Source organism: Coffea eugenioides, chromosome 6, assembly GCF_003713205.1.
Source record: "Coffea eugenioides isolate CCC68of chromosome 6, Ceug_1.0, whole genome shotgun sequence".
NCBI classification, from domain to species: Eukaryota; Viridiplantae; Streptophyta; class Magnoliopsida; order Gentianales; family Rubiaceae; genus Coffea; species Coffea eugenioides.
The window spans coordinates 26,776,928-26,793,518 of record NC_040040.1 but is presented as its reverse complement, the minus strand read 5'-3'; the positions used below and the strand labels follow the sequence as shown (position 1 = coordinate 26,793,518).

Sequence of the window (16,591 nt, the reverse complement as noted above, 5' to 3'; positions counted from 1 at the left end):
CCTCCAAGTCATGAGTGATATAGAGATTGCCGTTATTGAATTCCAGAATTGTGATATCCAAAGGGTCAAATAATTTTATTTTTGGCCATCTGAAAGAATTAATGAATGTGGGATAATAAGCAAATAAGCATACAACAAACAAATGGTCAAGCAATACAACGAAGATATAAACAAATGAATAAACAAAACAACATGACAAGAACAACTTGTACATTTTCATAAAACCTTTGATTGAAAGCAAATGGAAATGAAAACTTAACAATATTTACATGCGAAAATGTTAGTCAAAAAGTAAAATTGTTTTCATTGCCTATTTACAGATGCAACTTTTCATGAATTCACATGAATGATAAACCCCTTTCAGTTTACCGAAACTCCTTCCGAACGGGCAAGAACTCGGCTGTCCAATTGGGAATTGATCCTTCGGGGATGTCAAGAAATTCAGCTTCGCCTGGAACACTATCTTCAAATGTTGTCCCAACGAACAATTGGGCCAAACTAGCTTCAATTTCGTCAATTGGGTTGATTTCTGACATGATCACCTCGGCTGGTCGTGGGAAAGTATAATGCAGGGGTGGAATGTCAAGAGCCCTTTGCCTTCCTTCTTTCTCCGCTTTCTTGCGCTCCTTCATTTCTCTGATATCCTTAGCAGTCGGTCGGAAGCCTAAACCAAACGAATCCTTTTTCTCAATAATCTCCACTGGCTTCAAAATTCCTTGCAGATCTCGTCCCAGCCCTTTGTCAAATTCATAGCCTCCACGGATCATTTCTTTAGCCATCCTGACACTGGCCTTTGATAGAGCTCGCTCCTCGTTTGTGATCCAACTTACAGAGACGATATCAGCCGTGCTATGAGGGGTCACTGTGGAGCTTCGGCTACCCTCTTCTTTGGACTCGGAATCGATGATTACAAGGCAATCCTCTTCGGCAAATATAGTTATCAGCTTGTCATTTACTACAAATTTCAACAACTGATGTAATGAAGAAGGCACCGCCCCAGACTTGTGAATCCATGGCCTGCCAAGCAAAACGTTGTAAACACTAGGAAAGTGCATGACTTGGCAGGTTATTTGAAATTGTGCGGGTCCCATCTCGACCACTAAGTCTACTTCTCCTATTGGCTCTCTTTGTGCTCCATCAAAACCTCGGACTACGGTCCCTGAAGGCCTCAGCTTGATGTCTTGCAATCCTAGCTTCTCCAAGGTGCTCCAAGGACAGATATTAAGCGCAGATCCATTGTCAATCAACACCTTCGGCAGCATTTTTCCGTTGCACCTTACAACTATGTACAGGGCCTTATTATGTCCAATGCCCTCCGCCGGCAATTCCTCGTCAGAGAAAATGATTTGCTTGGTAAATAACACATTTCCAACTATATGAGAAAAATTATCAACTGAAATGTCCTTAGGGATTTGAGCTTTGGTCAACACCTCGATCAGCGCGTCCCTATGCATGTCTGAAGAGAAGAGTAGATCCAACATGGATATCTGGGCAGGCGACTTACTCAGCTTCTCCACTACATTGTACTCACTTCTCTGAAGTCTCTTAAGGAAATCCAAGGCTTCTTTCTCGGTGATTGTTGGTTTGACGAGCGGCTCGGAGTTATTTGCTTGAATCGGAATGGTATTTTCAAATGGACTCGCAACCTTTCCTGATCTGGTGACCACTGACACTTCCTTTTTTGCAATTGACTTTTCCCCAATCTGTACGTCAGGTTCATCATAATTCCATGGCACTTGTTGCAGGCTTAAAACAGGCTCTTGCTTCGGGAATTCAATAACCACTGGCTCCAAAGCCTCACTTTCGGCTGGCGTGAGATCCAAAATAAAGGGCTTTTCGTCCTCTTCAAATGGCAATTCTATGACAAAGGGTTGGTCTGTGACCCCAAACACTTCAGCTTCCCTTGTCAATTCTTTGACCGGTTCCACATACTCCGTATCATCCAGAATAATTCCAATGATATTGGCGTGTTCCGGTAAAGGGTTCCTATTTACGTTCGGCCCTTGCGCCTCCCTTTTCCGGATTACAATCTCCCCGGCTTCAACCATATCTTGGATTTTATGCTTAAGCGCCTTGCAATCAAAGGTGGCATGTCCGGGGGCCCCAGAATGATAAGCGCAGACAGCTTGTGGATTATACCACGCGGGCATGCCATATGGGTAGGTAGGAGGGGGTACTGTACCAATTTTCCCGGCGGCCTTCAACTGGTCATACAATTGGTCCAGAGGCCTGCCTAAATTGGTGAATGTACGGCTAGGTGGTCGGTTGTAAGGTTCAGGAGGTTGAGGATGGTTGTAAACAAGTCTATTTGGTGGAAGAAATCTTGGGTTATATGGAGGGCGAGGTCGGTTTTGAGGTGGATTTGGTTGGGAAATTTGAAAAGGGGCTGAAGGTGGGTTTGGATAGCTTGGGCGAGGTCGAGGGTGGTGGATGTTGGTAGTATATACAGGATGCAGATTTGAGTAGTAAGGGTAATGGGGTTGGTAGATTGGGCTGTGTTGGTATCGGGGTCTGGGTGAAGGGTTTTGATTCCAAATAAATGTTGCATCCCCCTCTTTCTTTTTGAACGGCGGCTTTTTCACATTGCTTCCTTGACCTTGTAAAGCATCCAACTGAGATTTCAGGGCAGAGACATTGACAATCTTCCCGGCTCTCACAAAGTCGTCAAACTCTTCCAATTTATTTACAATTGCAGCAAAAGAACAACCAGTCATACGGAAAATTTCTTCAAAATATGGAGGATCATGCGCCTTTATGAATGTGCGAATAATTTCATCCTCAGTCATCGGTGGCTCCACCTTCGCAGCTATCTTTCTCCATCTCTTGGCATATGTCTTATGATCTTCAGATGGTCGCCTTTTCGTTCCTTCCAGAGTAGTCCGAGTTGGCGCTAGCTCACAGTTATACTCATATTGTCTAATGAAGGCATTGGACAGATCGAGTCAGGTCTTCACTTCCTCCGGCTTTAGGTTGGAATACCAGTCAAGCGCATCCCCTTCTAAACTTTCTGGAAATAATCTCAACGGCAAATTCTCGTCATCCACTGGCTTGCCCAACTTGTTAGCAAACAAGCGCAGGTGCGTTTTAGGGTTGCTTGTTCCATCATATTTGTTGAATTTAGGGGTCTTGAACCCCACTGGCAATTGCACGTTCGGAAACAGGCACAAATCATCATAATCCAACACCCCTTGGTTGCTTAAACCTTGGCTTTTTCGGATGAATTCATCAAAACGATCCAAGCGTTTAAGTAGTTTCATATCAATCTGGGTAGACGACTCTCCCATTTCTGGCTTATTTTGAAAAGTGTGCTCCGGTATCACGGGTTCTGCGGTGGTTTGATAAAAAGCTGGTGGGTTCTGATGCATGTTTGGGTCGCTTTGAGGCTGAAATCCTTGACCATAAGGAGGGTAGAAAGGAGGATTTTGAGTAAAAGCATATTGCGGGTTAAAAGTTCCCTCAAAGGTGGTTTGAAATGGCGGAATAACAAATGGTTCGGATTGTGGTTGTGTAGCGGGTACAGGCTCAGGTTGCACTCCGCTACTAACAAGCTCGTCAATCAACTTCTTCTGAGCGGCCATTTCTGACGCCATTTCCCCAAATTTTGTGAGTAACTCTGTCAACTGAACCCCAGGACTTGCAGCTTCCGGTTGGGTAGTGGCAACGGCCTTATCGGATGATTCTGGTTGAGTACTCATGTTTACACGATTCCTTTGGGCCTTACTTCGGGATCGCGTAATAATGGGGCTTTTCCGAAAAGCTATTTTGAAATTTACCTGAAATGAAGAAAGAACTCCTTTAGATAAACCAATGATTACTGAATTTCTGCAATTTATTCAAAAAGAGAAAAAAGAAAAAGACATGAGTTAGTAATTATTTAAACAATTCGGATGCATGTCCTATTTGGGGAACCCTTTTTGTGCCAAGGGTAGGCCTAGCATGATGCAACACTTTCGGAATGAGACCCATTAATCAAACCTGTTATTTGACAAACACTTTGTGAAAAGGGATTCATTGCAAAAACCAAATACATCTGTTTACATCATATTGCGAAGGCGATTTCGTACAAGATCACCAAAGTTCCTAAGCCTATCTAGTACAGAGTCTTTACTTTCTCTAGCATATGGCATCTGGACACGTTCGGCTTGATCATATAATTCCCCACATTTCCGCTTCATCTCTTGGCGCCTTTCTCGCTCCTTCTCATATAACCTCTTGTTTTCTTCTGCCTTTCCTTTGTGCATTTCGATGGATTTCTTCAACTGTACCACCTCCATGTCCTTGGCTTTAATGATGGCTCTCAGCTTCTCAATTTCCTCATACGACTCACGTTGCAACCCTTGCGTGGTGGAATCTTTCAACCAATCCTCGTATGGTGCGGTCATTACCCCCTTCTGTTTGAGCTCCGGAAGATAACGAATGCTTCTATCGTCGGATATTGTTCTCCAAGATTCATTGATTTGGCTCTTCATAGGGATCTCTTTTGGGCATACCCCCTGATCAAAGAAAATGGTGACTTCACTAAACTCGGAAATCGGTGGCGGCCCCTGAATGCGACCTAGTTGTCTGAGAAATCTTTTCGGGGTATATGAGATGATTCCTTGAGTTCCCAGCAAGAGAACACGTTCGGATTCCTTAGTGCGAAGTATCGGCTCAAAGCAGTCTGTCCAATCTAATACCCACCTAATGTTGAAATCTTGCAATGTTTCCAAGTAATCCACACATTCGGATGCGTTCTTAGGTAGATCTCCCTCGTTGACTCTTTTGGGATGTGTGATTACCCAATTATATCCAACCACCGGCAAACTATCGGCAACTGATGCTTGTCTCTTAAAATGTTCCGTAGCCCATATGTATAAAACCAAGTTCGCCCCATGGAAAAACTTTTCTCCCTTTCGACAACCAGTACAAGCTAAGAAAATATCTGCGAGAATGGTCGGGACTATAGAGCATTGCTTACCCTGAATTCCTAAGAGAAGGTCATTCACAATTTTTGCTGATTTGAAGGCTATCTTTTGATCTTTTCGCGGAAAGAGATAGGTCCCAGCCATAACTACCCCATATACTAGTAGCCTTTTGCGCTCCCATACGGCTTTGGAAGTGAACACAAAATCCGTCACATGCCTCTCGAATCCATCGCGTGGCGCAAATCGTTCAAACAGAATATTCACAGCGACGCCCTGATCTGACCTTCGTAGCACGGACTCTTTCAATCCTATAATTTGACAAAATTCGGCCTTGTCGGAAGCAAATGGAAACACCAAGGCAGTTCCTCGTGTGGGTAAACCAAGGAGGCCAGCTACTTCTTCGAGTGTTATAGTCATTTGCCTATTGCCTATTCTAAAAGCAGTACACTCGGGGTCCCAAAGATGAACTAAAGCCTCTACCAAATAATTGTTGGATTTGATCTGCTTAAAGTCTCCAATTGGTCCTAAAAATTGGGCTACTTGATTCAATTCACTAGGTAACATGAAGGTGGGCCATTGTTGAACCTCAGTTGACGGTATTAACAATTGGTAGATGCGGCGAGGGCAAGCCATCTGATAATGAAGAGGGTAGTTTGTCAATTACCTTACCTACGAGTCTCATTCCTCCAGTTATGCGATAACTTAAACGTGCAGTCCCTTGAAGGGTTAAATACCCATGGGACACAAAAGGGTTGGTTTTATTCCTAAAACGGGATTCCCTACGTGGCGTTCCCTTTCTAGGGTTTATGCATAATGCCATTTTATTAAAACAATAAAATATGCAATTTGAAATGAAACGTGACCTAAGGAACCCTTTATTTGCCAGGGTAGGCCTAAAACGGTATGGCATTATGAATTTATGAACAAAATAAACCATAATTTGTCAAACGTGCAATAGCCTATCTACAAGGGTAGGTCTTAAAAGAAGGTCATGCCAGACCTCTTATTTCTTAATGTTTGTGAATGCCAAAAACAAAAAACAAGGAAACGTGAGCTCAACACATAATCACATAACACATTTGGACAAATAGATAATATGAAAGGCAATAAAGATAAATAAGAAAAGAGGGTTGGGACCCCTCCCCTCGTGAATAGTGTCCCTAGTTCAGGATAATGGCTAACTCTACCCTAGGCAATTCTAATATGAATGCATGAGGCTTGGCTTACTAATGCATCTAGACTCGATAGGTCATAGGCCCCCGAGCCTTCAGACTTAGAAACCAAGGGTCATCAATCCCAAGGTTCTTTGTCGGTGGCTCGAGCGATTCCCCAAACACCGCTACGCACACATCGTGTCACGGCTACGTGTTTGAGTGAATCTATCAAAACTTCAATCTTCGACCAAAAGCTAAAGGCTATCAACCAATAGCTTTAAGCGGAAGATTGAGTGACCCATTGGAACATGCTACACACACATCGTGTCGTGATCACATGTCCAAGTGAGTCACCTAATCCTAATAGGGTGGAGTGGCGTGACAAGCCACTAAAAGAAAAATAAATGAAGGGTGAAAAAAATTAAAGCGTATGCTCGTATGCTAGTGCTCGTTTGGAGGGGAGGGATCAAGAACCCAACACGAGGCTCTAGGGTGATGTCCCCCACCCAGATGCAATGCAAGCGCGGGATAAACAAGTACACATACATCCAATTAACCAATCATACATTCACGAGCGAGGGAGTAGTTGGATACGCGTGAAATGCAAAAAAAATCCTAAAAAAGGAAAAAAATGCAACCCTAAAACACCCAAATGTGATATATGAAAAGGTTAAAAGAAGAAAATGGTTGATTAAATCAAATTTGCTCGGACTCTCGAAAGTCCCCAGTGGAGTCGCCAACTGTCGCGCCCCATTTTTTTGGAAAAATAAAATGATTGCTTTTGGGATTTTATTGGTTTGGAAAAAGTGAATTTTTTTTTGATAAAAATAAAAATGGGTCTAAATGGGACTTTTGAAAATGCGACGATTTGACCCAAAATTATAGTTTAAAAAGGGTTTTTGAAATAAAAAAATCGGAGTCGCCACTTGGTAATGAGTTAGGGTGTACCAAGTCACCTAAAAAATGAATTTTTAAAGAAAAATAGGAAAAAGTATTAAGAAACCCCTTTTAAACGACTCCTAATCCACGTAAACCAACGAAAAAGGTTCGGGAGTCACATTTGACGAAGGGGAAGGCAAGGATAAAAATCCAAGGCACCCCTTTGACCTAGCCAAGGCTAGTTGCGTGATTTAATCAAATATTTTCTTGTTTTAACCAAAAAATTTATTACATTTGGATGTACTATATGAATGCAAACCCTAGACCTAGGGGTATTGGGGGAAATTTCTCTTCAAAGGTTGAATGGCGCCAATCACATTAATTGTGAAGCCCAATAATGACCCTTTGGAGAGGTCACGAATAATGCGAGTGGGATGCAAATGAATGAAATGCATGTATGCAATGTGAGGACATGAGTTTGAAAAAAAAAGTAAATAAAAGACAAGAATGTGTAAGTAAAAATGTGCACGTGAGTGAGCAAGGTATGATATGTGAAATGATAATATAAAGTGCATGTGTACAAGTAATGATAAAAGCGTTCGTGTGCAAGTGAGGATTATAAAAGTGCACGTGTGCAAAGTGAAAGTGTAATGAGGGTAAAAATGGGATAATGGATGCATGGACCTAGGGAATTCATGCATACTGAGTACGGGGAGACCTAAATCGTGACTCAATTTGCCCTTTTATAGAGGGAATACAAGCGTGCTAAGGCTTATAAAAAGCCACACTCGTCTATATCCCATATTTAAGGGGACTCTCAAGCAAATGAACCCTATAACTAGTATGAAATGCAAAAATCCTAAATGAAGGGAAAAAGGGTTTCAAGGAGCATGCCAAATGCTAAGTTAAGAAAATTGCATGACATGTGATGAACACGCAAATATGTACTAACGAGGGGAAGTCCCTAAGGGTCTAGCGTTGGACTAGCCCATTCTATGGATTCCGACTAGCGTTGGACTAGTGGAAACGTACATCCGTCCATCACATTCATTCATGGCTATGGAAAGCGAGTAGACATGCCAAACACTTATAAACACATAGCACATAACACTTAGCATGCTCAACTAGATGCAAGAACCTAATAAAGCAATTAAACATGTAGCAACAAAAACAAGCAAGGGGAAGGGGAAGTGGACCAGATGCTCTCCGAGCCCTATCTATTACAAGCCAAGAGGTGTACACATACCCCATAAAAGCATAAAGGGGAAGGGAAAATGGACCAAATGCTCTTCGAGCCCTATCTATTACAAGCCAAGAGGTGTACGCATACCCCATAAAACTTAAATAAAAGTAAAAGCAAGTAAATGCACGCAAGGAGGTAAGGAAAGCGGAGTAGGCATGCATATTCACATAACACGTAGGAGCACGTAGGGTCAAATGAAATGCAAATGAAGGATAGAGTGTACCTCCCTTGAAGTGACGCCCTAACGTAGTGAAATTACTAACTTACCCTCCAAAATAATAAAAAGGTCAAGGTACCACTTAAATTATCAAATAATCACATGAAACAAAAAATTAAATATGAAAAATGAAAGTTAAACACTAAAATGAGTCAATTAAAGTATTTACATAGACAAACCAACCATGTACAAAGCAATTAATGCAAGAGGGACTTAATTAGAGGGACTGAAAATTTCTGAAAGAGAGTAAAATAAAGTACCAAAATTGATGACTTAAGATGAGACCCATAAAAATCAAATGCAAAAAATGTGATTAGAACACAAATCCAAGCTAAAAAAAAATCTATTAAAACTTATTGAATCTCAAAATGTATCCTAAAACTCGCTAAACGTCTTACCCAAAATCATGTCAAAGCAAACAAAAGCAATTAAGATTCTAGAACGGCAAGGTTAATCAAATAATTCAAGTAATTGAGCCATGGTAGAACTAAGGTAGTCATGGAAGTTACGTTGCCGTTGTTTTAGGACCTAATTGCAAGCACATGAAGTCATTCAAGTCCAAATGAAACGCTCAAGAGTCTCAAAGATTTCCAAACGATAGAATGCCAAACAACTGTTCAAATTGTAATAAACTTAGGACTCAATCGCGAACCAAGGACCCAAATGCAACCACTAATCTAATCAAACAAAGTCAATTGAGACATTTTAGGAATTTTGAAAGTCCAAGAGCCAAGGAAAGTCAAGCAAAAGTTAAAATTCAGCTATTTCATGATCCAATTGCCAGAATTTAGAGTATTGGTGGGCCTTTGTAGCATTACTGCAAAATCACAGGGATCCAATTGAAGAAATTATTCTATTTGTCGGGTCATAGTGGAACAGGGGGAGACTTGGGGATCAAAGTGCAATTTTTAGAATTTACTTCATGCATGCATACGAGACAAATCTCTGCAATACGAATTTCTATTGAAGCTTTCTACAACGTTGCTCATGCTCTTAAATTTCAGCAAACTTTACCCAACAAATTCACACAAACATCTCACTAGAACTCAAACTCCAACTTCTACCAAGCTTATCATGTATGCAAGAGCCATAAATGAAGAAAATTTTCATGCACACTTCATACAAATGAAATGGGAAAACATACAAGTGAATTTTCTGCAAAAGATTCAGCAATTCTTTAGATTTTCTATACCATTCTAGCCGAGCCTTTCTTTGAATTTATTATGCAAACATTATCCCCCAAATGCCAGGATTTGAACTATCACTCCTTGACTAGACATACGACTTTATTGCAAGATAGAAACCAGAATTGAAGTTTGACCAACAAGAGCAGAATTAAACGGCAGAACAGCAACAAAAAGAAAGAAAGAAAGCCGCAAGTTTCTTCACTATACAAACACCAGATTTTTTATTCAAAAGTGTGGCTTAGACTAGGTATCTTTGATCCCACAACACAACTTTTGACCAAGCTACCAACTATACCACCAACATGATCCAAACAAACAAGAAATTTAAAGCAATATCATAAGCAAATCTAAGAGAACAAAAAAAACAACATGCGTGCAGCTTTTGTTCATTGAATCTTGCATCGGCCAAACAGAAACTTTGTCCATGACTTGCTTTCAAAAACAAACGCAAAAACCAAAACAGATTTTTAAACACCAATGGACTTGAGCACATCATCTCTAACCAAATCTCCCAAGTAAAAAAAAACATTTCTCAAATACATTAAGCAATTCAAACACTCAAAAAGTCTCAAGTGTGCCGAACATAAGGCATGCTGCATTTTAGTTTCCTAACTCAATTTTTCCAGTTTTTACTCAGTCATAAACAAAATTTTCCTTCGGTTAAAACCTTGTATTGGCACTTAAATCTCACATGCACAACTACTGAACTAATTAACTAGCATTTCCAGTCCAGATTCGGCTCAGTTGTTACCAAAAGTTCATCAATCAACCAGCAAGTTGTTCGGCCACTCTCGGATGAGCTTGCAGGCTAGCCGATTCTGTTTCATCTCTTCTTTTCTAGTTTAATCCGAACTAACTAACTTCATGCAAGACTTAATCACCTAGTTCTTAGTTAGTTAACAACATTTAAAAGCTCAGATTACTCCAAAGAAACAAGATTAAAGCTGCATTTCTGTTTCAACTCCTCGGCAAAACTGTTTTCATCAAAAATCAGATTTTCCTTTTCTTTGATTTCCTCATCCGGACACTCCAACCTCACATGCAAGTCCATATACAGCTTAATCAACCTATAATCTATTGGTTTCAGTCCAGAAATTACCTCTACTGGAAGCTTACTCACGCGGCAGAAGCTGAAGTTGTCTTACTCTCCTCACGGCTAAATCACGCACGCGATGGATGATTGGCTGCCGTCTTGGTTGCCGGTGGTTGCAGGTGTGGTGGTGTTGCGATTGGAGATGGATTGCAGCTGGTTGAAGTGAAAGTGGAGAGTGCAGTAGCAACTCACGCACTGTCTCTTCCCTCAAGCTTACGGACAGAACCGAAGACTCGCAGCTCGCACGCTTCCTTTCTTTTTTTTTCTCTCGGTTGCAGGTTGCAGCTCTCTCCCTCTCAATCGATGATCACGAGGTAAGGGTATGAAGTGAAGTGGTTGTGTTTGAGGTGTGGTGGTGTGTAGAGGAAATGGTGCACGGTTGAAGGAAGTTGAGTATTGAAGTCCAGAAGGAAATGATGTAGCGTAGTGGGATGTATATATTAAGGTATTGTGAGTGGAGTGGAGTCGGCAATAACAATGGAAGGTGCTAGATTGAGAAGTGGAAATGGAACCGGCAGAAATAGAATTGTGATTTTTTCGGTTTTTCCTCTTTTTTTCTTTTTGAAATTAATTGAATAAAACTGATAATAAAAATAGATAACAAACAACAAAAACAACAAAAAAAGTAATTTAATTAACATTGGGTAGAAACTAAATAAACTAGAATCAACAAAACACAATTTTCCATTTTTCATCAATTTCCTCTTTTTCACAAATTTTACGTTAAAACTTAAAACTAAAACTAAAACTAAAACGTGAACAAAATTAATATGACAAATAATTAGCAAATAAAAGACAAATAAAAAGGTAACAACTAAAATGCAGACAATCTAAAACCAAATCATGAATTAGATGCAACATACAAATTATTTAAAAATTTGGTGTCTACAGCTATTAATCAACTAAATGACCAAAACAAAAGCAAACGGCGAATTAAACCTGGTTGCTTCGCTGACTGATACATGTTTCATTATTTGAAGGAAATAGTAATGCATAGCCACCAAGCCAGAAAAATTCGGCTGCAAATTGTTGATGTAGTAATTTGTAAAAGCTAGATAAAATTCTCCTATGTTTCAATGATGTTTACTTTTTTTTTTTCTCGCTTGCTCTACTTTTACACTGCTCTCATCTGTTGTTTTATCAACAGATTCATAGACGAATTTTTCCTGTTCATATTTTCTTCAAATAATCAACATGCATTAACTAGTGAAGCAACGAGATTCTAGTGCGACATCTACTTTTGTCTTCGTCATTTGGTTGACTAATAGGCCTTGAGATGATTTACATTTGGTTGGGTATGAAAATATATAGAGACATGGTCAGGCTGAATGTTCTCGGGTGGAAAGTTGATTTAGATTTGGTTGTGGGATGAAATTGGTACATGTTCAAAATGACAGGGATGGTTTTGCATTCCTTTGAATGTGATGCATGAAAGAAAATATTTTCAAATATGTGAGGGACAAAGTTGGTCATTTCCTCATTTAATTTTAAAGGGGAAGAGTTTTACCTTTCGATTTTGCCCCTAATATATTAAGCGTGTGATTGGGGTATGCAATTCTTAGCTGGAGAGTTGATCGAATTTGATTTATGGGATTAAAGTGGTATATTTCCAAAATATAAGGCATTATTTTATGAATTAATTTTCTATACAGCGACAGCATATACACTTTTACCATTAGATGCATAACATGTAATCCGAATTTGAATTTGAAACTCAAATTTTGCATATGTGTCGTATATCCAATCGTGATAGTGAATACATCATCAGTATATAAAAGATTTACTCTTATTTTATACCATTGTAAGTATGGGGCATGAAAAAATCTTTTCTAAAAAATAAGGGACTAATTGGGTCTTTTTTTTAAATTTTTGGGCGAAGGTGCTTGGTACAAAAATCTATTTACCATAGCTGTGAGAATGAAATAGGAGGATTTACATTTAATTGATCAGAACTTGATTTTGGGGTGCAGAGATGCTGAGAACATCCATGATAATTTAGCAAGAAAGAAGGAATAAGGACATAGAAGTTTTCTCCTTTCTAGTGGTCTTTTGAGCAACGCTACTTTTTTTAAATTCAAATGATCGTCATTTTTAGAGGACAATTGTAAGTTATCTTTGAAATTATAATGAATAAAATTATCTTTTTCAATTGAAAAAATATCAAATTATACTGTAAACATTAAAAATTATTATGCATATCTTGGTTCAGGTGCTCATTTCCCTTTATCATACAATGTAAAGGAATGGTCTGTCCTTTGGAACATCCAATAAAATTGGAACGATATAGAGAAGATTTGCAAAGACTATGCAAGGGTGACACACAAAAATGAGAAAAAAAGGATGGTCTAATTTTTTATTGGTGTTGGTTGTAGGGTTAGGTATTAAAATACAACTCGAAAAAAGATTGGTGGATAAAATCAAATGATGCGTGAATAGTAGAGCACACTTAGCAATTTCCGTTCTCCTGGGCATTGGTCTCCAAAAGAATTCAAAAAGCTCTTCAACCTCTACCCCCCAAAAAACAAAACTAAAAATAATCCCTTAATGGCAGAAGAAATACCAACACGAGTTGATTTACAAGTTACAACTCATCGGATCTACAAGTTACAACTCGTGGAATTATGTACTTTTGATTTTAAAACTTCAATCTTAATTACATGACTACTTCACAAAAGACTCAGTTGCTGAAAAAAAAAAATACTTGGCAAGCTAGAGTGGTGGCCTGTGGGTATTAGCAGTGAAATTACACAAAATAAATTAGTGGAGAGTGGGGGACATCTTTTTTTTTCTCTTTCGACAAGTGTTTGCAGGAAAGTTAATGAAATAGGAAAAGGGCCAAAAAAAAAAAAGAAAGTAATGAAGTGAGATAAAAGCGAACGAATAAAGTGGGGCTTCTAGTATTAGTGTTTTGAAAAGGGCTAATTCCTCTAATTATTGTTTGGAAAAAAAAATCGCAACAACGTTCTGACAAAGGTCTGATACAAAACTATGCCAAGCAAGAGAAATTTTTTTTTTTAAATGTTTGGCTGCCGGCTGCCATGATAAATTTCCAAAATATCGGCGGCCATCAAAAGTGAAAAAAAAGGGGCTAAATGGCCCCAATGCAAAACAAACAACCGAATACAAATATTCATAAATTTTATATAAATTTTTTTAAAATGAAAAAGTTGTAAGAGCAAGTGAAAATACAGTGGGACGAAGTGGAGAGGAAGGTAAGCGGAAAAAAGGTAGGAAGTTGTAGGAAGCTTTTTTTTTTTCCTTCTTACCATTTCAAAGAAGCTTCTGCCGCTGCTACTACTGATGAGGAAAAGTCCTATCAAAAAAAGGCTGCCGGGCTAACTTGAAGTTAAAAAAAAAAAAAAAAAAAAGAGCTGCAGCCGGCTATTATGGCAGCCTGGCTTACTAAACCCGGCAGCCTTGAAGTAAAAAAAAAAACTGCAGACTTTTTTTTTTTTTTTTTTGTTGATACGATAGCTTTCTATAGTATGGGGAGGAGGAGGGCCAGAAGAGGTCTTGAGGTAATCCAAAAGGAATTGAACCACCAGCGAACCAGACGGGTGCGTAGTGCACCCGTCTGGATTTTTAAGTAAGGTCATACTACGCACCCGTCTGGATTTTTAAGTAAGGTCATATTTAATTGCTACGCACCCGTCTGGATTTTTAAGTAAGGCCATATTTAATTGTAGCAATTGGTGGGAGGCAAGATTTGAACCCTTGCCTCCCATCCCACCAAACCTTAATGCATTGGTGGTGGCCTGGCAGCTTTTTGTTAGATTTTCCAGTGGCTGCCGGACTGGTTCAGCGCCAAACATTTATCAAAAAAAAAAAAAAAATTTCTCTTGCTTACCGGGTTGTGTCAGCCCGGCAGGCATAGTTTGGTACCAGAACTCAGTCAGAACCTTATTGTTGCGATTTTGTTTTGAACAATAATCGGAGGAATTAGCCTTTGAAAAGGGAAAGTGTCTCAATATAAGAAAGCAATAGACATGAGTGTATGTAGTAAAATGATAAATCGTACGAAAAAAATTAAAAAATGGATTATTCAATTTATTTTGTATATTTAATAATCAACTTAGCTAACGGTTGGTCAATGAGCACTCGTTACAAACATTCAAATGTTTTTTTTTTTTTTTTGAAAAAATACAGTGAATTTAGGAATTGTTTAAATAGATGGGGCTCAATAATTATGATTGAATTTATTCATAGGGTAATTTAAGTGTAATTTAGTTGTACTCACAAGTTCTCCATTAAAAAAATCTTTTAATAATTATAATTTTTTGTTAATGAGAATGGGTATTAGTTAATGCACTTGATTTATGCCAAAGATTACAATGTGAAAGCACGTACTTACGCTCCTTGTCCTTCTTGAATTTAAACACTTTCCTTATTTAATTTTAATTTACTAAATAGCTTGCGCATGAGACCTCTCTTGATGGGTCCAAGTTATGAATCCATACTTAGGTTCATACCTTAGATTTTCATATAGGGAATTTCTAACGAGTGTCCATACACCCAAATCATACGTTATTTGCTACATAAATTCACACACTAAAAATTATTATCTTATCTTACATTTATATGTTTTCTCTAATTAATATTACTCTTTTTAAAATATGAACACTTGAAATCCATTAGACATTCGCTTGACAGACTCTTTCATATATAAACATTCTACCATGAATAATTAACCTGTTCTCATTAAGAATTGAACCGAAATTCAGACTAAATAAAATATTTTTATTCATTAAATGCTAGTCAAATTGATTGCAAATTCAAGCATCACAATAGGCAGACCTTTCTGGGATCTACAGCCTCTTTTATCTTGGATCATGCACTATGCAGCAGCATTGAAGACCACTAAATCCAGGAACGCATAAAACATTATTGATGTGCAAGTCCACGTAGCCACACTGCTCGATGCAATCAAGTCTTGTGGTGCATGTTCCAGCAAACTTGCAATCGCTATACGGTCAATCGTCGTCGTCGTCGTTTACCTCTGCAACAATATATATACACACACACACCAATTCACCATTGATACCTAATCCAAAAGCAATTAAAATCTTATAATACTCAAAATTATGTTATTTATTCACACAGGTACACACTGGCATGCACAAGTGTTAAATACAAGATAAAAATCATTCACATGAGAAGAATTATTCGTATATGACAGGAGACAACAAAGCAACCAATTAGTTTGAAAATTTTGGGATTAGCTTCCCCTCCCCGTGAACGGGGTTTGCTTTAAAAAAAAAAAATGTTTGGAAGCCAAGACATCAACATGCCAAGGGCTTAGAATCTGTAGAATAAACAAATAAATTAAACTCCATTTGAAATTCCAACTTGATAAACTTTGAGACTTAAATCAAACACCTAATTTCATTTGCCAAAATCTGTAATCAAAGGCCCGATTGATTTGTGAACTCCACTTTCGAGTTTCTATCAATGTATGATACAGCTTAGATAGAAGCATTAGCATTAGAATATCCAGAAAGAAGAAGAGTCATGAGGATGAGTGAAACCAATTGAACCCTCCTTGATGCCATTGTGCTGTATGTTGATGCCAAACCAATATGAACAGCAAATACAACAGAACTAGCCTTGCCTATTTATAACGAAATGATATTGATAATTAGAAACGTGTCATCACTTACGTGGTTCAGATTTAGGTTCAGGTTGACCTGTATACACACTTTGACAAATGGCTTATCCGTATATTAAAGCTTTTGAAAATCCGATTCATCATCTTCGAGTGAGACCATTCGCAGATTAATTGGCTATAGTCGTTTTTTGCTTTTTTTTTTTTCTTGAGTGGTTTTTGATGTGGAACCGTTTCTAAATGAAACTGATAGAAGACCAACTTTCAAAAAAGATATACCAACCGTTTGGTTGGTGGGTTTTCTACTCTTCA

At 38.6% G+C, this 16,591-nt stretch overlaps 1 pseudogene; it reads left to right on the top strand.

The window, feature by feature from the left end:
- The first annotated feature begins 12,922 nt into the window (after positions 1–12,922).
- LOC113776600 lies at positions 12,923–13,032 on the top strand (annotated as a pseudogene).
- The last annotated feature ends 3,559 nt before the right edge of the window (positions 13,033–16,591 follow it).